At 43.8% G+C, this 22,946-nt stretch overlaps 1 long non-coding RNA gene across 1 annotated transcript; it reads right to left on the bottom strand.

Annotated features, from left to right (window-relative positions):
- Nucleotides 1-510: 510 nt before the first annotated feature.
- Nucleotides 511-17,367, bottom strand: LOC114210897 (uncharacterized). Its single transcript, XR_003609604.2, has 4 exons — nt 17,265-17,367; nt 2,388-2,612; nt 1,960-2,068; nt 511-1,421 (listed from the first exon to the last, which is right to left on the bottom strand). It is a non-coding gene; the product is annotated as an uncharacterized LOC114210897 (long non-coding RNA).
- Nucleotides 17,368-22,946: the final 5,579 nt, after the last annotated feature.

Raw genomic sequence — 22,946 nt, forward strand, 5'->3', positions numbered from 1 at the left:
AAGCCGGGTCTTGAATGGGACACCAGATGGGAACAGGTAGACAGGAGGGAGGAGGGGAGGTGGAGTGTGCAGTCTGGGATCATCCCGCTTCCTCCCTCCACTTCCAGGGGTATGACCGGATCCTTCTTTATCTCAGTTTCCTGATGAAAAGAATAATACCTCTAGCAGAGGGTTATTGTGGAATGTAAATGTGATAATACATATAAACACCGAAAATAGAGCTTAGGAACTACTCAATAAAAACTGTTGTTAATATTAGGATGGCTTTCCTATTTATTTACAAGTCCTTGGGATCACTGATGCCTAGTCACTGTCTGAGAATAACAATTTGAATATGAATATTATTCCATGTAGAAAATCTATGTTTATGTCTGCATAGAAATAACAGTGGTGGGGTGAGCGGGGAATATTTGGATCCACATAATACTTCTTCCCAGGGCCAGACCTAATGTAGGGTGAATGAAGCACTCGCCTGGGGTGAAAATTTAAGGTGGCACCAAAAACTTCAAGTCATTGAGATCTTTTTAATGCAATATTTTAAAAAATCAAAATTGGTACAAAAAGTCCATGATGAAAACAATATCAAAATTTTACCAAAAGACAGGGCTGTATGCTGTACTTGCTTGACTCGGCCTCCCCTAGTCCCAATCCTGCTTCTTACTTTACAAGCATCTGACACAGTTTAGTATTGCCTAGGTATTTAAATGGTCCACAAACACAAACATGGCTCCACCTCCTTCCTGTTAAAGACTGTGGCAGGAGGGAAGATACATGTGGTTAGCATGAATGCAGAGTCCCTAAGGTCCCATTTCCCAAGGAGCAGATTTTCAATTATAGTCATGGCAAGAGGGAGGCCTCCACCATGAATCACATGCCAGATTCTGAAAGGCCACAAAGATGAGCAAAGAATCTTTCACAGTATGGAACACAGTGTCCACACACTTGCCTCAGGACTTTGCTCACTTATCTGGCCCCATCTCCTCATGTGACACCCCCACCCTCAACTCTGCAGCCACACCCCACTCGGGCTGTCCCCACTGGTCATGCTGCCTCTCACCTCTGACCTTTGCACACATAGTTGCCTCTGCCTGAAGTAGATCCCATCCCTGCCATGTCCCCTGACACACCCTCTTCCCAGCAGTTGCCTTAACCCTTCTTGACTTGGTCTAAGTGTCACTTCCTCCATGAGCTTTCTATGACCTTGGCACTGCCCCCTCCCCCCAAAAAAACCTGGGTTAGATTTTCATGCATTTCCTTAATACCTCAGGGCTCTCAGCCACAGCACTTATCACATTACACAGTATTTCTCATTTACTTGTTTGTCTCCCTCATCAGAATGTAAGCACCCCAGGGCCAGGAGCCATTGCTTAGCATCTTCCAGCCCCAGCATCTGGCACAGTGAGCATCAGTCATTCTGGAGCCTGAATAGATGGATACATCAGTGGGACAGAACAGAAAAAATTACCTCTATAGATAGATGTATTAAAAATTACATACATAATTATAAAAATTATATATATATATAATTTTATTAAGAGAGTCCCTATCCATCTAGCATCATCTGTTTATAAGTAACAATAGTAAGATACAGAATACATTATCTGATACTAAAAAAACAATGAAGCATTATGGGAGCTCAGAGAGATATAAGTTCCTAGCCTAGAAGTGGAGGAGGTTTAGTGGGGAAGATGGGATTTAAGCTGAACCCATGCCATCTCCAGGTGGGTTCAAGAGGCACAAGAAATAGGACTTAAAAAATAACTAAAGTCTTCCAGCCCCGGCCCCATATCTCCTATGTAAGTTTGGTAAATGGATACCTCCCACAGCACTTGTCAAGGAACCCAGAACAAATACACCAACTTCAAGACCACTTCTGGAGACTAGAGACCCCTCTTCCTTCCAACATTAAGCACTGGTAGACAGTTACATCCCACTAGTAATGAGTTAAGTAGGTGTCACCTGGATAAGCAGAGAATATGCCCTTGTGCAGCCTAGAAATTCTTTTGAGTGCTGAGAAGGAACTTGCTGGAATGTAGCTCTCACCCAGGAAGCAGCGTTCAAGGACCACCTGGCAGTGTGAGGAACAGATAACAGCACATGTATGCATGAGCATGGGAAGACCAAAAAGAGGGGAAATAAATGAACAAGGAAACTGGTCTAAACTTGGAGAATCAGTCTGGTATAGGAAAAGGACTGTCGGGTTTGGTGTCAGGAAAACCTGGGATTCAATCAGGATTTATTTAGCTGTGTTTCTTTCAGGGAATTTCTTAACTGCCTCAACCTCAGTCACTTCAGCAATGAAATGGGTCTAATACAACTCACCTCGAAGGCTTGTAGTGAGCTATAGAAGTAGCCATGTGTGTAGAGGGGAGTCCAGGAAAACTCACCACCCATCCTTTCTTTTCTTCATGGACACAGGAGCAGTGTGCAAGCCGAAGGAGAGGACCCCTCGGCTGCCCTGCTGCTGGAGCTGGGCTGGCCACAAGGGTTGGCCCTGATGTCATAGTGTGGCTCCCCTCCTGTTGTTGAGAATCATCCCATGCACTCGGCACCTGGGCAGCGGTACGTCTTCCCTCCCCAAGGGCCTGCCCCAAGAGTTTGCTGCACAAAATCTGCACAGAAGCAGAGAGAAAAGACACAGTTGTCAGAGGCACAGCCAAGGATGCTAGCAAGAACAAGAGCCTCCCAGAACCCTCCACGGAGCTCAAGCTCCCCACCAGGGCCAATGCTTCTCAGTCTCCCCAGAAACCACCCAGCACCGCAGGGTCGGGGCTACCCTAGCCTTCTCCCTTCCTTTGAGGCTCATTTTTTTGGCTGCAGGAGCACCAGAGCTGGATTCACTGTGCAGGAGCCCAAGCAGTTGACGGAGAAACTCATAGAACATGTGACTAATGGAGAGATGTCATCGTGCATCAAGTCAGTTTATTAGGAAATTTAAACAAGCAGATGTAGACAGAGCAACAGAAAAGACTGCACACAGGCAGAAAACTCCCAAATGGCCAAAAGCCAGGCCTAGATATTTATAAAGATAGAACATTATGAACAAATAAACTCCTAGGATTCCCAGTAAACTTTGGCGTTGCCCAGCTGCCTTCCCATCGGCTCTCTGGTTGCATCTTTGTTTCACGCTGTGCGAATGGGGCAAATTTGTGCCAAGTGTGGGCAGAGGGAGATCTCAGAAGGATAAAGCCTGAGGCCCAGGAAGCATGAGGGGGGAAGCTGGTGACAGAGAGGCCCAGGGAGAGGCGTAGGTGGATGAGGTGAAGCCGTCTTACCCGCAGGGCAGAGTGGCCTCCCACAGCCCGCTCCCGGCAGGGGTTGAGCTGCTGGCCGCCTAGCAGCAACATTGCTTCTTGCAACAGCTCTTCTGCTGGCAACAGCACTTCTGCTGGCAACAGCCCTTCCCACCGCCGCAGCCACACGAGCCGCAGCCACACGAGCCGCAGCCACACGAGCCACAGGAGCGACAGGAGCGGCGGCAGCAGCAGACCACGGGGGTACTGCAGCAGCCCCCACAGCAGCCGCAGCAGCAGGGGCAGCAGGCCGAGCAACAGCCCACCCGGTAGCACCTGCAGGTGGTGCAGCCGCCGCCGCAGCCGCCGCAGCCGCCGCAGCCGCCACCGCCGCAGCCACCGCCGCAGCCACCGCCGCAGCCACCGCCGCAACCATCACAACCGCCACAGCCACAGCAGCCCATGGTGTCAGGAGAGGACTCAGGAGGGAGTAGTGAGGAGAGAGACTCGGGAGGTGAGGGAGGTCTGGTGCCGCCATCTGCGGGGGGAGCCCTTTATGTACCAACCCTGTGGGTAGGAGCGGGAAGACATGTGACCACTTCCCTGTGGTTGATTTCAGCTCCTATGGGAAAACCTCAGGCTCTTCCTGTTTATTTCCTGACACCTTTAGTCTCGTTAAGTCACCTGTTTTCATCTCGGCTAAATTTATCTCTGTTTCACCCAACGGGAATATTTAGCAAAGATCCCATCCCCATTTTCAAATAGTGCTGGTCTTGGAATCGATGAGCCGGGAAACGCATCTGCCCACTGAGGTTTTGCTTCCTCCCCAGTATTTGCCCCCGGGGAATGATTATTTCCCTTGATACCTCTTTGAGGAAGATTCTTAGGGGTCCTTTCAGGAGGGGAAAGAGAATACACAGAACCTTAAATAAAGGAGGTAACTTGCAATATCCACCACGTTTTCTACCACTGGTCAGCATGTCACAGATCCCTCTAGACCAGCAGACGCGTGTGTTTCTTCTTCCTGGGATACCTGCTCTGGCTGCAATGGCGAACTCGGCAAATGATAAAAACCATCCTCCCCGGAGAAGCCCCCAGTCTCCAGATCCAGCTTCAGCACCTTCGCACTCTCAAATGTCTGCCTTGTCATTCGTTCTCCTTGCTTGAGTCACACATGTAGCTTCAGTCTTAGTCACAGAGCAGGTGACAAGGCAGGCACGTGGTGAGCTTTCAGAGGCTCGGGGAAGCTCCTCTGTCCCCAGAGACTCCATCATCTGACAGCTGCCTTCCAAGCGTTACCATTAATTTTAAAGTAACACCATAAGCCCATTACTTGCTCAAATAGCACTTTTTTTGGGAAAAATAACTAAATTTTCCCAAAAATTTAGTGAACACAGTGGCATTGTTTTAGACTTTTGCAAATCGCTTTAATGTCTGACTTAATCAAAGATGAATGGCTGCTCGTTATCTACCTTCAGTGTTGTAACAATTGGACTGTGTTCTTTTGGTGGAAGTGCATAAAGAAAACCCAGCCTCACACCAATACCCAGTGGGAAAAGGATGACCTTACCAGCCTCAGGGCCCCCGTGGGTCTTTGAACCACACACTGAAGACTGCCAGAAGAGACATTTGGAAACTTTGGGTCCCTGCGGAAAGAAACTACTTAAAAATGTACCCAACTATTGACTTTCACCTCATCAAGTATAATAAATCTCTACACATCGTTAGTATATGGTATAATGATGGCTCAATGCCATTTAATGAAATTTTAGTGTTTCTATATAAAAACAAAAACAGACAAAAAAAAACCAAACCCTACCTTACGCTGCTCTATTTACCAGGGGCCCACATTTTGTTCCTACTCAACAATCCTCGGCTTTACACTAAAGTCCAGACTCCCCGGTAACCATCTGGCTTCTATTTGCTTTGCAGCCTAATCTGTCTGGGGCTCGAGGGTTGTAACCCCAAGCTGCACAAGAAGGGAGAGTTTGGTAATTCACAGCACTACGACTAGTAGTTAATCTTTCTGGTACAGGTACTATGTGCCGCACAGGGTATGGAGTACTTAGAAATAAGACAGAGACGTTAACAATGAAATAGGAAAGATTCAGCAAGGAACATGCAGCACAAGAAGGAACAGGGTCAATGAGCCGAAGTCCTGTGGGATGATGGTGCTGACACAGGACCCACCCTCGATCCCTCCTGTGACCCAGAACTTTTTGCTCTCCTAAAGGAAACACAGCAGCCATATAATCATTATTTGTACTTTTATGTCCTCTCTTGACCTCCCTCATGAGTGTGCCTTTGGCTGAAAATGCCCTCTTCCACCACTGAAGGCAGATCAAATGTTAGCTTTTCCCAATCACGCCAATTGAAATTAATCTTCCTTTTTTCTACCCTTTGGTTTTGGCTGGATCTTCTTTTTTTTTTTTTTTTTAAAGATTTTATTTATTTATTTGAGAGAGACTGAGAGATAGAGAGCACGAGAGGGAAGAGGGTCAGAGGGAGAAGCAGACTCCCTGCGGAGCAGGGAGCCCGATGTGGGACTCGATCCCGGGACTCCAGGATCATGACCTGAGCCGAAGGCAGTCGCCTAACCAACTGAGCCACCCAGGCGCCCTTGGCTGGATCTTCTTTACATGACAATAAAGGAAGGAGGGAAGACAGGCAAGGAAAACAGGTGGAAATGGTGTTGGGTAGGAGGACAACGGCGAGGCAAGGAGGGGCTGAGAGCTGGTAGCACCACCACCACCACTGGCATCCGGGGAACTTGCTGGATCCTCGCCCTGTCCCCCTCCACGCTCACCTCTCTTCTCTCATCAGCTTGGCTCCTCTTCCTAGGGCAATGACCACTTCTAATCTTGTTCCCTTTCTTCAGATGCCAGATGCCTCCTCCAGCCCCTTCACTCGAGAAGGATCTTCCTACCACAGACTCTATAAACCTGCCCGTATCTGCACCCTCTCTCTCCTTCTTGACTTGCGTTACAGCTAAGGAGGTGTACCTCCCCACTCCTCCCATTACAGGCCAGCCCCTCCATCTGTGCTCTGAAGACCATCCATCTGGCCTTTTAAATCTCCTTTCTCATGCACCTTCTACCTCCACAGGTATTTGTTGAGCACCTACTAAGTGCCCAGCCCATTAGAGGCACTGCAGACACAGCAATGACCGCCCTCTGCTTTCTGGACCCTTCTCAGAAGCATCGAAACCCTCAGGATGGCCTCTCTCCCACCCTCAAACAAGGAAGCACCTCTGTTAGGCCCAGGCTGCCTCCTGACACTTCCTCTTGTTTCTCCTGCCTTGACAGCCACACCTGCAGAAAGCATTGTCCCCAAACTAGCTCCCTGTAGATGACAAGCATGAGAACAGTGACATTAGAAAACAGGGATTGACCTTTCACACAGTTTACCTATATCAAATCATCATGTGATAAACTTAAATATCTTACAATTTTTTCAATTTTACCTCAGTAAAGTTGGGGGAAAAATCAAATAAAATAGGGATTCAGGGGGTGCCTGGGTGGCTCAGTCGTTAAGCGTCTGCCTTTGGCTCAGGTCATGACCCCAGGGTCCTGGGATCGAGCCCGCTTCGGGCTCCCTGCTCCGCGGGAAGCCTGCTTCTCCCTCTCCCACTCCCCCTGCTTGTGTTTCCTCTCTCGCTGTGTCTCTCTCTGTCAAAAAATAAATAAAATCTTTAAAAAAAACATAGGGATTCAGTGGGGATCAAGAATGTGGGAAAGGACAGTCAGCAAAATATGCATAATATTAGATATAATAAAATGCATTGGCAATCTTTCAACATATAGTAAAATATGTAGAAACAAAATATTACCCATAATTTCACTATTTAAACATAATTACTCATAAGTTAATAACACACATATGCTTACTTAATATAGTTTTTGCTTTTTCTGATCGTTAAAGCTATATATATTCATCATAAAAGATTTGAAAAATGCACAGAAACACAAAGAAGACAGATTACCCACAAGCACATGTTACTGAATTAACTACTGTTCACTATAATTTTCTTGCAGAATTCTGGAAGAATACACATATGCACTATTCAAAAGCATAATCGGGGATGATAGGGTTGTATCCTGGGTGTTACTGTATTTTTTGTTTACTATAATAAATAAAAATCTTCACCAAGCACTCCAGAACTTCTCGACTCCTCCCTAGACAACTACTTCACTGGAACTGCTCTAGTTCAAGTCCCAGATGGCCTCCGTGTGCTTCACTCCAAAGTGTGCTCTTCAGGCAATTTACAAGATAATTTCTCGGCACTAGGCAGTTGGCAAATCTCTCTTTCTTGACACACTTGTATGTCTTGGCTTTGATGAGACCAGATCCTGTTTCTCTCCTACTGACCTTGCCACCCCCCTCAGTCTACTTTGCAAAAAATGGCTATTTGGGAGGCTCGAGACTTGGTGTATAGTCTTGCTTGGTGTTGTCTCTTAAAAAAAAAAAAAATTCACTTCCTTTATAGCTTATTGACTCCTTTGTGGAATAATGTAGATTTTATTACATAGATCGACCTACTTTCAAAATCTGATTTTTCTAAAGAGCATTTTCGGTCTGAAATGTTTTCAAGAATATTTTCCCAAATGTGGGATCGTCTTTTTGTCATTTTCTTGGGAAGGTGGGGGGATATCACCAGGTCTTCTGAGAATAATCTGGATAATTAGGGAGCTATTAACTCTTCATCCACTGGAGTCTAGACCAACACTGACCAATAGAACTTTTGGCAATGAAGGAAATATTCTATTTTGAGCTGGCCAATATGGTAGCCACTTACCACATGTGGTTACTTAGTATTTTAAAATATGACTAGTGAGGCTCAAGAACAAAAACTCTTTACTTATTTAATTTTGATTAATCTAAATTTCAATAGCCAATCATGGCGAGCAGCTACTATGTTGAAGAGCAGAGCTCTGGACTGACAGCACCTCAAAAGAAAGGACCACACCTCATCCTTCTTTGAATCAGTTCACCAAGAGTTTAATAACTGTCTTCTAGATTCCAGACACTGTGTAGCAGTCAGGGAAGTAAGGTGAATGAGAGATGAAACTGGCCCTAAAGAAACATATATAGTCCATCAAAAAGACACAGAAGTAAATCATCATAATGTAGTATGAAAAGTTCTATCACAGAAGGCCAAGTGGAAAACATACAGAAGATCAGTTAATGAAATTCCCAACACCTAGCATAATTTCTGATATACAATACAGCAAGTTTTGCTATAACACTTGTTTTAAAAATGCAAATTTGTTCCAAGGAGGACATTATGCTAAGTGAAATAAGCCAGACGTAGAAAGACAAATACTGCATGTTCTCACTTACGGAAGGAATCTGAAAAAGTCAAACTCACAGAAGCAGGAATAGAAAGGCAGCAGGGGCTGAGGGGAGGGATATTGGGAAGATGTTGGTCAAAGGGTACCAATTTTCAGTTAGATGAGTAAGGTCTGTGAGCTAACGTACAACACGGTGACTGCAGTTCATAATACTGTATTGTATCCCTGAAATTTGCTTCCTAGAGTTAGTCTTAAATGTTCTCACCATGGAAAGGAAAAATATGGTACCTCAGTGAGGTGATGGATGTGTTAATTAACTTGATTATGGTAATCATTTTACAATGTACACATACATCAAGTAATCACACTGTACACCTTAAATATACATAATTTTGATGTGACAATTATACCTTCATAGGGCTGGAAAAAAAAGTTATTCCAAGGAGATTGCTATATTAGGCAACAATTAGAGAAGAATGCTAATTCTGTGCTTGCTTATGCAGGACTTTGTCTATAAGAAACACCAAACAGATGGAGAAAGCTTCACCCAGCTACAACACAACACACACACACACACACACACTTCAGACAACTACCAGCCACCTGCATGCCCTGTGTGTTCTGAACTAGGCTCATCCACACCTGCAGTTACAACCTGCCCTCCCATTTCAGACACACCCCGTTCCACACCTTGACAATCACACAAGCTGCCCCTTCCCAGACCCACTTCCACAAGCAAACTTCACATCTTTTTCAAAGTAGAATGCCACATTTCTTATAGCATTTATATACTTTTAACCATATGTGTAAAATCATCTACACTTTTTATTAAGTTCCCATCATTTTTTAATAGGTCACTAATAGTTTTTGACACCGTTTCCCCAACCCAAGGGCCCTGTGGTTTTTATGGCTTAATTTTGTACAGTGCTATGATTTGCTGTGTTATAGCAGAACTGACTGTACATAGAGAAAAAAATCTTCGCAATGAGCGTCCTGCCACCCTGATCTCGAATTCTAAACATCATTCTCCAATAAAACCAACCAGACTCTTTGGAAGAAAGGGTGATTCCTGGTCTAGGGCTGGGGAGGGATGAAATGGGCCATGAACATCTGTGTCGGAATATAACTTGGTACTCAAAAAATGATAGAGGTATTTTTATTTTTTTTAAAGATTTATTTATTTATTTGAAAGAGAGAGAGAATGAGAGAGAGAGAGAGAGAGCACATGAGGGGGGGAGGGTCAGAGGGAGAAGCAGACTCCCCACTGAGCAGGGAGCCCGATGCGGGACTCTATCCCAGGACTCCAGGATCATGACCTGAGCCGAAGGCAGTCGCTTAACCAACTGAGTCACCCAGGCGCCCGATAGAGGTATTTTTAAAAGGTACAGGAACCAGCTTGAAGGTGTGGCAACTGGAAAAATGTAGGACAACTTGAGCGTCGAAATAATGACAGTTAATAGGTGATAACTTAGTGAATAGAATAGGATTGTTCTTTCCATTAACTCACATTGATATATAAGTGAGTAAACGAGATAACACACATCTGCATCTTGACCAGATGTGGCTGAATCGCTCTGCAAATTGGTCATAGTGATGTACATTCCCATCCAACACTGTATGAACCTTCCAATATCCTCACCAATATTTGGTATTATCAGACTTGAACATTCTGATAAGCAGGTGGATATAAAACGTACCACAGTGTGGTCCTCATTTCTACCTTTCTGATCATTAGTGGCATTGAGCTTCTTGTTGTATGTAGAGCCATGTCTTCTGTGACTCCTCAGTTAATATCCTTCACGCATTTTTCTATTAAGTTGTTTCCCTTTCTAAAATTGATTTTCTCTTTAGCCTGTGGCTGGTTTTAACTTTTGTTTTCAGCATCATTTTGTAAAATGTTTTCTTCCCTTTCATGTATTTTGTCTTTAATTAATGTATTCCTTTTATATTTTAAGAAATACTTTACTAGGGGTGCCTGGGTGGCTCAGTCGTTAAGCGTCTGCCTTCTGCTCAGGTCATGATCCCAGGGTCCTGGGATCGCGCCCCGCATCGGGCTCCCTGCTCGGCGGGAAAGCCTGCTTCTCCCTCTCCCACTCCCCCTGCTTGTGTTCCCTCTCTCGCTGTGTCTCTCTCTGTCAAAAAATAAGTAAAATCTTAAAAAAAAAAGAAATACTTTACTAATTTGAAGTCATAGAGCTAATTTTTCACATCTCCCTAAAATGTCAAATTTTGCTTGTCACTTTTTCATCTTAAAATCATCCGGAACTTATTTTAATGTGTAGTAAGAAGAAGGACCCTCATATTATTTGTATCAATAGAGATAGCCTGTTATTTCAGTACCAATACTGAATGGCCAGGATCTTCTCCTGATTTGTAATGTTTCTGCCATAAACCAAATTCCAAAATTTGTGTTATTTTATCTCTGTGCTCTCAAGTCCCATCCACTAGTCTCTGTCTCTCTCAGCAACAGAATATCACACTGTTTTAATGATCATAGCTTTAGAATTAGTTCCAATGTATGATAGGTGAACTTCTCTCCTCATTCTGCTTTAAAAATTGTCTTGGGGCGCCTGGGTGGCTCAGTCAGTTAATGGATGGCTGCTGATTTGGGTTCAGGTTATGATCTCAGCGTCCTGCGATCAAGCCCCGCCTTGAGCTTTGTGCTCAGCGGGGAGTCGACTTGAGGATTCTCTCTTTCCCTCTCTCTCTGCCCCTCCCCCGGCTCACATGTGTGTTCTCTCTCTCTCTCTGTCTCTCTCAAATAAACAAATAAATATTTTTTTAAATGTCTCTTACATTCTTGTTTTTCAAACACATTTTTGGGGCAGCTGTCCAGTTTTTATAAAAAGTGAAAAGAGACCAATGTTTTAAAAATCTCTTAGGGTTTTTCATAGAATTGCAATGAATTTATTAATTACTTCGGGAAGAACTGACATCTGCATTAAGCAGGTTCTCCAGAGACAAAGAATCCACAGGATGTAGAGATACAGATACAGACATATAGATTTCCTATAGGAATTGGCTCACACGATATGGAGGCTGACAAGTGTTACGATCGGCCATCTGCAAGCTGGAGAATCACGAGAGCCAGTGATGGAATTCTGTCCGCATCTGAAGACCTGAGAAGCAGGAGCTCTGATGTCTACAGGCGGAAGGTGGCTGTCCCAGCTCAAGCAAAGACAGCAAATTGGCACTTCCTCCACCTTTTTGTTCTATTCAGATCCTCGTGCACTGGATGATTCCCACACACGCTGATGAGGACCATCTTCACTCAATCGACTGATTCAAATGCTAATTTCTCCTGGAAACGTTTTCACAGACACAGAAAAAGATGTCTTACCAGATATCTGGGCCAGTCTTAGCCCAGCCAAGGGGATACATGAAACACCATCACAACATCATTTCAATATTGAGAATTCCCATTTATAAACCCAGTACATTTCTCCATTTATTTCCTCTTTTATGTCCTTCCACACAATTTAATAATTTTCTTTCTAAAGATCTTGCAAGTCATTAGGTTTAGGCACTGGTATAAATTTTGTTGCTATTTTGAATTTTTTTTTAAATTACATTTTCTAATTGGTGTATAAGAAATTTCTTTATTGCTGAAAATTGATTTTTTTTCCAGTTTTTTTTTTTCCCTCCTGGACTTACTACCTCTGCTATGTTAGTGCCAACTTCCCAAATGGAGACACAGCTATACAGCCCATCCTGGGCTTATTCCACTATAAAATCCATTTGATGAGAGACTCTATACACCAAGTTCCTTGCCTTTTTAAGAGTGATTAGATAAGATAATGTACATAAAGTACATATAATTAGAGTAATATAAAAGATAAGATAAAATGCCAGTCAGGGTCTCTCCTCTGGGAGGTGAAGATCCCCCGAAGAAGAGGGAAAGCTCGATCTCCACAGTTTCGATCGTCTAATATTAATCAAAAGAATTGCACTCTCTGGCAGACCTACTGGGGGAAAGCAGCGTGTTATTAACTATTTCAGTCAGTTCTGATTCCACTTTTGAAATAAAAGCGAATTTATCTGAAACTGAAAGAAAATTAAGTTGTGTGTACTCCTGAGGAAGTAACAGGAAATAAACATCCATCTCAGAAACGGGTCAAAACAACCAGGGGATGAGTAGGTAACATGTGGGAAACCGCCACATCCAGTATTTAAGGGCTGCCGGCAGAGGCAAATACCAGACCTCCCTCGTCCCCTGAGTCTCCCTCCTCGCCTTTCCTGAGTCCTCTCTCCTGACACCATGGGCTGCTGTGCCTGCGGAAGTTGTGGTGGCTGCGGTGGCTGTGGAAGTTGTGGTCGCTGCACCGGTGGCTGCAGCGGCGGCTGCACCACCTGCAGGTGCTACCAGGTGGGCTGTTGCTCGGCCTGCTGCCCCTGCTGCTGCGGCTGCTGTTGGGGCTGCTGCAGTAGCCCCATGGTCTGCTGCTGCTGCCGCTCCTGTCGCTCCTGTGGCTTGTGTGGCTGTGGCTCCGTGGCTGCAGCTCTTGTGGCTGTAGTGGTGGGAAGAGCTGCTGCAAGAAGCAGTGCCCTGCTAGGCAGGCGGCCGGCCTCTGGAAGAGCATGCCCAGATGGCGCTGGCCTGTTGGTGTGACTTTCCTGCAACGTGCCCTGTTTCTCTTCCCACGACCTGGCAGTCAGTCCCGGGCCCTCAAGAGCTGGAAGCTGACACTCTCCTCTCTGTCACATCATAAATTGATCATTTCAAATAGACTCTGCTATTTGATGTGAACAACAAGAACTCTAAAAACAAGAAGACAGTCCAGCTCCTGGAGTCAATTCACATGCTGAACCAACTGAAAATGGAATCACAGCTACCAACTAATTTTTGTTTTTCTGAAATTCTTTCCCACAGTTTCGGTGCCTGCATTTCCATCGTGCTCACACGTTTCGGACCATTTCTACTCTGTTCTTATGTCGGGCAGGTTTGTGATGCTGAAAACCAAATGCACACATAGAATAATGTACCATATGTGGATGGCTGAAATCTTTTTTATTTTTATTTGTTGTCTTGCTATGAAAGGACCGTTTGTGTTCCATAAATTAATGCAAGCTAAATAAAGAAACCGTTGATGGGGAGAACATCCCCTATTGTAGGAGTCTCATCCTTTATGATAGCAGTTGCCCTGGGAGGCATTACGGGCCATGACCCAGGGCTGTGCAAGCTCCAGAAGGCTGAATAAGCAGGGCCACGGGGAAAGGACGCTAACCGCAAGTTTTGCCTTAAGACCCATTTTCAAAAGAAAGGAATTGATAAGTTTTGTTCTGTCATGTTTTCTGCCAATTCCCATGTACAGACCCTCAAAAGAATTGGATTTCCATGTCACCCTCCAACTCCAGGCAAGCAGCCCAGAACCCCTTTCATGGTTGAAATTTCAGTGTTTACCTTTAATCCCTGCCACGAACTGTGTAGACATTGTTTTTATTAATCTTTTGTTTGAATGCTCTCCTGCCTTGTTTGCCACACTCAGCGTGGTGTCTGACTCCATTTCCGGTCCTTGAAACTTGGCTTTGTGCTCCAGGGTACGTGCTTCAGATGACAGGTGCCCCGGGGAGCAGGGGGCGTGGCTGTGGCCTGAAAGCCCAGGAGAGGAGGCACTTCTCACCGCGCACTGGTTTGCCAGTGCCTGACAGAGCAGGGCCTCTCTCCTTGAGAATCCGAGGTGAGAAGGTAGACTGCAGCTATGAGCTATGCCCAGGGTTGTGCAGTAAAGATTTCACCTCTCCCTGCTCAGGTGGCTTGGAATGCTGATTCCATCAGGAAGCTCAGAACCAGATATTTGCCTTGTCAGAAAGGGTCTTCCATTTTGCTTTGAGGTTTGGTGTCCCTTACGTTACCTCAAAGCCGGGCCATTGTGTCAAGATGCAATGAAATTTTTAGAAAGCAAACATGATGTGTCTATTGTGCAACCTCCTTTCTATTGGTTATTTAGAGGATGTACCCTTCTTTATCAAAGCAATTCTGAAAAAAAAATCCCTAAGGGTTATTCCTGAATATAAACTTTTTCTCTTATTTCTTTATTAAAAAAGAAAAATCCATGATGCCATTCCCTTTTCCAGTAAGAATCTTTCTCTCTGTGTTCACAGTCACGAACAGGTCTAGAGCAGCCTTATTTACACAACTTCAAGGTCGCATCTCACTGTCTGGGACACTCAGTTACTCTTTCCAAAAAGGCCCACATGTTACCTTGGGCTGAAGGAACATGAACCCAGTTTGTGCTGTTGTCGCTCCAGTAGAACAAAAGGTGTTTTTCCCAAAATCGGCCTAACCCACCCCAAAAAGGGTATTTTTAATACAAATCTAATACATCTACCAATCTGCCTTAAATCTTTCCATTTCAAATACCAATCAGAAGAATGTGGCCTTTGACACAAAATGCTTATTACGGAGAGTGATTTTGGGAAGAGGTCATGACCAGGTCAAGCAAGCAGGCATTTAACTCTTACATAGAAATGGCTCTGTGCTGGGGTGAGACGAGATGCCCTGAGAGCAGGATTGTATACAGGTGCCATCAAAGTTCACTGAGTCCACTTAGGCCTGCACCTGAAGATTTCAGTCCCAGTCTCTTCGTTTTTACTCTGGCATCTTTCTTTTTTTTTTTTATTTGAGCGAGAGAGAGAGAGAGAGAGAGAGAGCGAGCATGAGCGGGGGGAGGGGCATAGGGAGAGGGAGAAGCAGGCTCCCTGCTGAGCAGAGAGCCCCACACAAGGGCTCGATCCCAGAACCCCGAGATCACGACCTGAGCCAAAGACAGACGCTTAACTGACTAAGCCACCCAGGTGTCCCATTCTGGCATCTTTCTTAGAAAGGGTGATAATATTTTACTCTTGCACTTGTCAGTTTCTGAGGGTTATTCTTTGCTTCATTTTCATGAGAACAAAGAAAGTAAATGTGCAAATCAGATCTAAGATGTTGACCAAGGACCTCCCCCACCAAAACTATTTCTGTACATTCAGGAGCAAGAGGATGAAGACAGTTGCAATCTCTGTGTGACATGAGGAGAAGGACCGCAATGACTCTTGGCCAAACCAATCCACCACGAATATACCTACCATAAGTGCCCGATTCTTAAGCCCAAAAAGATTCTCCTCATGTGTAACTAAGAGAATACAAGTCAAGCATAGAGAGAAAACATCTATGCAACTGAAGAATTTAATTACTACACCTACATTTAGAAATTGGGAAGAATTAATCTACACCAACTTTGTGGCATGTCCTATATTTTTAGAAACTTAGTCATTTACCTATAGACAGGAGAATTTCCAAGCAATTCAGGACACAAAATGGCCTGTGGCATATTTTCTTTAGAAGGACTCCAGGTATAGAAAACCCATGCTTTCCTTTGTTGATCCGTCCCAATGCACTATCACCCTGGGATTTAATGACTTCTATATCTACAACAGAAATCTACTGTACTTTAGTGTTTCCCCTTGTCCACTGGAGACCCAAGAGTAACATCTAGAAATCTGCTCATCCAAAGTCTTTATAGACGTGGGGACAGCCTTCAGTCCTTTCCTTGTCGAATCTAACAACCCCAGTATTTTAGCCTTCGGTGGAGTTAAGAATGAACTATATTCGATCTCAGAGTTGGGCCCTGACACCAGCAGCGTCAGCATCATAAGGGAACTTGTTAGAAATGCACATTTCAGAGAGTCTGGGGGTGGGCCCTGAAATCTGTGTTCTAACAAGTCCTCCAGGTGATTCTCAGGCATGTTCAAATTTGAGACCTTTTGACTGTGTCAATCTCGAAGAAGCAGCTAGTTTACATTTGGAGTTGGCATGTCGTCCCATCATAATAGGCACCCTCATTTACTATTTCCATCCCATTTTTCCACTGGAGATGTTTTAAAAATAGAGACGATTAAAAAAATTGTTTTAATTTAAAAACTAAAAATAGAGAAGATAACTTTTTACTAATTTGCATTATTCAGTCACCTTTTGTATGCTTACTTTGCCTTCAGGATTTTCTTTCCATATCTTTTCTTAGACCCATAAGTTGATGAAGTCTACTATTTTGAAAGCAGCATCTTTTCTTGCTAAGATTGTATCATCTGCTAAACTTGCACAAATATAACCTAAATGCAGGGTTCGCTAATAATTACCTGGTGCTTCTAGGCTCACATCTCAATATATACATTTCAACATATATACAATTTTCCTATCAATAAATAGTAGCTTGGAACTCATTTACTCACCTCTAATGCCCAGTTTGGGGTTGGGACAGATGATCTCCCTAATAACACCAAGTGGTAAACATTCTTTTCATGATGTCAGTCAAATATACAATTAGAAATAGAATAACTGACTTTGGCTTCACAGCTGCTAGTCACTAAGCCAGGTGCATTTGCCCTTTCCTCAGTGACCAGTGCTGCCAACCTTCAAGTTAACTTATCTTGATATTCCTTCTTGGACTACTAAGTGAGGAAAATAGAAGCATGTCATTCATTACAGCAGATACATTCAGTACTTCCCGACAAAATATAAAAATCAAAGACAGCAAAATAAATATAGCTTGTATGAACGTTCTTTTAGGCCACCTGCCCAATTCCAAATAGGTCCAACGAACCAAAAACAGCTAATGCAAAGAATAGTGTGGTTGCCGGGATGACAAAATCCCTTTCCCTGGAAACAATGCCCCCCTCTTCTCTGACACACACAAATTCACAGTGAATCCCAACCAAACATCACAGGCTTCCATGCAGGTAGAGGAGGTCTAATTCTTACCCAGATGAAGATTCCAGAAAATCAGGACTGAAACCGTGTTTTGGAAATCACAATTCCAGGACTCGTGATTCTCTTCATGATTTATATTTGCTACAAGGTGCAATCTTTTACCTGAGAACAGGTGAAAAAAAGAAATAGAGCAAAAATAAACTATATACTAACAACAACAACAAAAACCCATGTGGAAATAGATTTAAAACAATACCATTTAAAATCGCTCCAAAGAAAATGATACTTAGGTATTAATCTAACAAAACATGCACAGAATTCATATTCTTGCAAGTTACAAAATGCCGATGGAAGAAATTAAAGAAGTCCTAAATAAATGGAGAGATAGGAACACCTGGGTGGCTCAGATGGTTGAGCGTCTGCCTTTGGCTCAGGTCATGATCCCAGGGTCCTGGGATCAAGCCCCGCATCGGGCTCCCTGCTCCTCGGGGAGCCTGCTTCTCCCTCTCCCTCTACTGTTCCCCCTGCTTGTGCTCTCTCGCTCTCTCTGTCCAATAAATAAAATATTTTTTTTTTAAATGGAGAGATATATCACGTGTGTGGGATTTGAAGATTCAAGGTAGTGAAGATGCCAATCTTCCCCCACGGCCAAATTGATCTGTAGGTTTAATGCAATTCCAAAGTCCCAGCCAGGTGTTTTGTAGAAATAGACAAGCTTATTCGAAAGTGTGTATGAAAAGGCGCAGGACCTATAATAGCTAAAGCAATTTTGAAAAAGAAAAGTAAAGTGAAAGGAATCGCTCTATCTGATGTCCAGGATTATTATACCTTCCCACCCCACCCCCAAGAAAGGAAGGAAGGAAAGAAAGAAAGGAAGGAAGGAAGGAAGGAAGGAAGGAAGGAAGGAAGGAAGGAAGGAAGAGAGAGAAAAAGAAAAAAGAATCAACCTGAACTTCATACCTTATAAAAAATTAACTCAAAGTCAATCATGGGTTTAAAGGTAAAACATAAAACTATAAAATTTTTAGAAAAAAAAGTAGGACAACATTTTTAGGACCTAGAGCAAGGTGAAGAGTTCTTAGACATGACATAAACCATAAAAGGAAAAATTGATTAGTCAGATCTCATCAAAATTAAAATGTTTGCTCCATGAAAGGCCTGCTTGACATGACGAGGAGACAAGCTACAGGTTGAGACAAAACATGTGCAAGCCACGTATCCAGCAAAGGACTCATTTCAGAATACATAAAGAGGGGCTCCTGGGTCATTTAAGCGTCTGCCTTTGGTTCAGGTCATGATCTCAGGGTCCTGGGATTGAGTCCCGAGTTGGGCTCTTTGCTCAGCGGGGAGTCCGCTTCTCCCTCTCCTTCTGCCTCTCCTCCTACTTGTGCTCTCTCTCTCTCTCTCTGTCAAATAAATAAAATCTTAAAAAAAAAAAGAATATGTAAAGAACTCTCAACACTTAACAGTAAAAGAAAACAACCAATTAGAAAATGGACAAGAGACATGAACATACTTTTCCCTGAAGAGGATATACAGATGGCAAGTAAGCACACGCAAAGGTGTTCAACATCCCTAGCCATGGGGGAAATGCAAAGTAAAACCACAAGGAGCCACCACTACATACCTACCGGAATGGGTAAAATACAAAATAGTGACAACACCCAAAGCTGGTGAGGATGCAGAGAAACTGGATCACTATGCCATACTTTGTTAGCACCAATGTAAAATAGTATAGCCATTCTGGAGAAGTTATGGCAGTTTCTTACAAAGCTAAGTTGTAATCAAACACGTCAGCACTTGTACTCTGGAACATTTATGCCAGAGAAATGAAAACTTATGCTCACGCGAAAACCTATACACAAATGTTTATAGCATCTTTATTCATAATAGCCCCATACTGGAAAAATTAGAGCCGCCACTCAACAGGTGACCAGTGAAACTAGGGTACATGCCTTCCCCAGAATGCCATGCAGCCACAAAAAGGACCCTGCAAACGTGGATCTCAATTGAAGATCAGGTGCTGATTGAAGCAGGTGCTGCGTGGTCCGCCGCTGCCCCCTTCCTCAGCCTCGCCGCCCGCCCCCCAGCCACTCCTGCTTTCTTTCCATTTCTCAAACACAGAAAGCTTGTTTCTACTTTAATACCTCTGCCCGAGCTGTCTCCTCTGCCTGGACATTATTTTCCAAATCTTTGCACAACAGACTCCTGCTTAACCTCCAGTTCTGAACTTAAATCCCACACCCTCAGTGATATTCCCTGGTCACTGGATCCGAAGCAGCTCTTAGGTTTATCTGCTGGTAAACACCCAATTTTTGCTTGTTAGTTGGCCCTTACTTCTCTCTCTTTCTCCCTGAGAGTTGAACTCTGTCTGCTTCTCTGCCCTCTCGAGGCTGTGTTCCTGGGCTCATGGCAGTGCAAGGCACTAACTCAGTAATGCCCACTGAATAAATAGAAGGAAGTTCTGTGTGGCTCCTTCCCCCGTGAGGGCATCCGGCTTTTCCACGATCTTACTGGGACATGGATGCAGTCATGCACATGCCTGTTTACAAGACCTTGAAGTTCTTGGGGGCAGGAACTGTGTGTTTGGTGCTGCATTCCCAGGCCCTCTCACTGTATAAGGCATCGATTAATATTTGAGGAATGAATGACTTCACCCTCTTTGCAGGGGATGACACCAGGTGGTCACACCACCAACAATCCATTTTCAGCCATTTACAAGGCCAGTGGTGATGGATATTGAACGTGTCTTATGTGGGGCGTGCGGGTCAGGCACAGGAGACTTGACACTCCCCTTCTCGTTAAAGTACACAATTCAGCCAGGTCAGGAAGCTTCTGGCCAAAGGTCTGTTTCACAGAAAACACCCCAGAAAAGGAGCAAAGCCTCACACCCAAAGCACCGTTGTATCATCTAGAAATATTTTAAATTGAAACACTCTTCCAAAAGGTACATCATCTAAAGCAGCGGAGAAGGAAAAGCCCCATAACAACAATACAACAAATCTCATTCAAATGAAAATCGATGATTTGCATAAGGGGTGTTCCAGGGGCCTCTGGGGTCTACCAAGCTTCTGGGAGGGAACCAAAGTGGATGAGTGAAACCCAGAGAACAGACTCATCTGGAAAGCAGACATGGCTTTTTAAAATCCATGCTATAATAAGATTATGCTAACACTTTTTTAAAAAACACATTAAAAGGAGCCCCCAATTAATCTCGTTTTATTGTTGTGGCTTTTATTGCTTGTTACAAAAATGTGTAATTAGCTACAAGCAAAACTTGAGCTACCAAAAAAAAAAATACAAGCCAAACAGGCAATAAAAAGAAAACCTTTAGAATGAAGTACCTAAAATGTCTAATCTTTGCGGCTATTGCATAACACCCTCTATCCACGTGTCTCGACTGGTTTTCAATGGGCTGGAAACTCAACCTCCAGAAAAAAAGACTTTCTCCCAGCTGCCTCTCACCCAGTCCACACCTGCGGGCCATGTGCACCCAGCCACACCAGCCCCAGGGGCCAGTGCCTTTGTTCAATTCATTCACCAGCCTCTTGATCCCGGGATACAGTTTTGCCAGCAGGACCAAGACAAGAACAAAGTGACACACCTAATTCCCCGGGACCCAACATCTTCTAAAAAATGGCTTTTAACTATTTTTCAAGGAGGATGTTAGTGAATATTCTTTTCCCTTTGAGTTATTCTGACACAGAACAGAATAAAGAATTAGAAACTAAGAGCCATTGAATGGAAGATAAAGCAGGTGTCGGGCAACATTGCTAACCCACCAGGAGCCTGCAGGTAAGACCAAAATCTCATCAAACACTTCTCCATGAGAGGAGCCATAGGATATGGGGCTGAGTATTTTTACCCAGAAATAACCAGCTCTGTAATTGTTCAGAAGACTGTAGGAATACGGTGCAGGAGGCAAGGGGTACCACTGGCAGCCTATGAAGCCTTTTGAACTGGAGGTCAGGGGAGAGCCTGGGTGTTGTAAGGTTGATGAACTAGAGTGGGTCTGGGGGGCTTGAGAGAGGGAAGACGTCCACCGGCGAGCTCAAACAGGGAACTGCAGAGACAAGGGAAAGAGCAAACCCTAAGGGCAAGTGGCCACTATCACTCTTTGTCTTTTCCTTAACATGGGAACTTGTGCCTTGGAATGAGCACTGAGTGGGAGTCTGGTTTTGTCCGTATCGCCAGTCGGCTGTCTGCCTATCGATGAGTCACCAGTCCTCTCTGAACAGCCATTTTGTCCCTTGGAAACATTGGCTCCAACTCTGCTGAGGGTCCTGTGAGCTCTTAAATTCTTCAGCGAGTTCAACGATAATTCAGAATCATCCGTTTTAACTAGACAGTCTTTCTCAGATACATACTTATTTAGGGAATTACTCATTTGCCTAGAGAGTGTAAAAGAAGTTATACTTCATCTGAATTGAAGATCTCATTCTTATTAATTTGATGCATACAATTAATATGTGAATTGATTTCAATTAAATTTCTTTTCCTGATGAGAGGTTAAGGAGGTGATGCTAGAATTGTAATTTAAAGACAGAAGCATATAGACCCAAATTTTATTCTTAAAAATTAGGCCAGTCCTAAAAGAAATTTAGACTCTGAACAAGTAAAAACTTGAAACTAGAGCCATGATAATAATGAAGATAAAATAACAATTAACCCCTGTAGAGGATACACATATGTCAAATCTAATTTAATTCTGATGACCTAAAAGATCAACATCATGATCCACATTTTACAAATGGAGAAACATTCAAGGACATTAAATAAGCTGCCAAGGGGGCAGGGCTTTCTGAGTGAAGCTAGCATCCAGATTTCAGGGATTCTACAAACCCCCGCTCCTAGTTACGTCGCTGCAAACACCAGCAGAGTCACGGGAACGGTGGGTTGCTGGACATACACGGGCAAATGGCAGTGGGGATGTCTTTGTATATCTTAGCAGTAACTACTGGCATTGTTCATTCTTTCTGGGTGAGAACTGATTTATCAAGATCTATATGAGGACAACGGAACTTTTTCTTGACTTGAGCAATGTCAAGGCTCTATCCCTTTAAAAGTAGCAGAGAAAAGTTAAGTATCAGGGTCTTTCTAAACTGGGGACAGGACCATGTTCCATCCGCACCTGGGCTGGTCCACCCTTCTCCTCTCACCCACTGCCACTTTTACCTTCTCTTCCTCCTCCCGCTGCGTCCCAACCCACACCCAACATGGTGACGGTCGGCTGCTTTCACTGCAGAAACATCCCATCCAGTTTCTTCGTCCCAAGCTATCCTGGTGTCCTGTGTGAGATCTTAGAATCATCATCAGCAAAGTGCTGCGACATAATCCGTTAGGACTAGGCTGTTCATACATCACTTGAGCAAGTGCGTATTTCGTTAAGTGGCTGAGGGCTAAACCCACTCTAGGAGGGAAGCAGCCACATCATCACTGGAAATGAGTCATAGGGACCCAATTTTTTCATCCCTGGGGAAATGAGTCAAAGGAATTCAATTTAGGATAACGTATGTATTTAGTTCACTTTGTTTAACTGCTCAAAGAAAAAAAAAACAAGTGCCTTTAGGCATTGATTTGGTGCAATGGATTCAGATAAGTCCTCTAGTCCATTAAGGGAGGCTAATTTAAGTATTTGAATAACTTATCCCTCCATAGGGTTTTTTTTTCAATTTTTAATCGAGATGTAATTCACTTACCATAACATTGATCCCTTAAAGTATATAATTCAAT

This window comes from Eumetopias jubatus, unplaced genomic scaffold, assembly GCF_037043125.1.
Source record: "Eumetopias jubatus isolate StellerSeaLion01/CBP00866 unplaced genomic scaffold, mEumJub1_p1.0 scaffold_3, whole genome shotgun sequence".
NCBI lineage: Eukaryota > Metazoa > Chordata > Mammalia > Carnivora > Otariidae > Eumetopias > Eumetopias jubatus.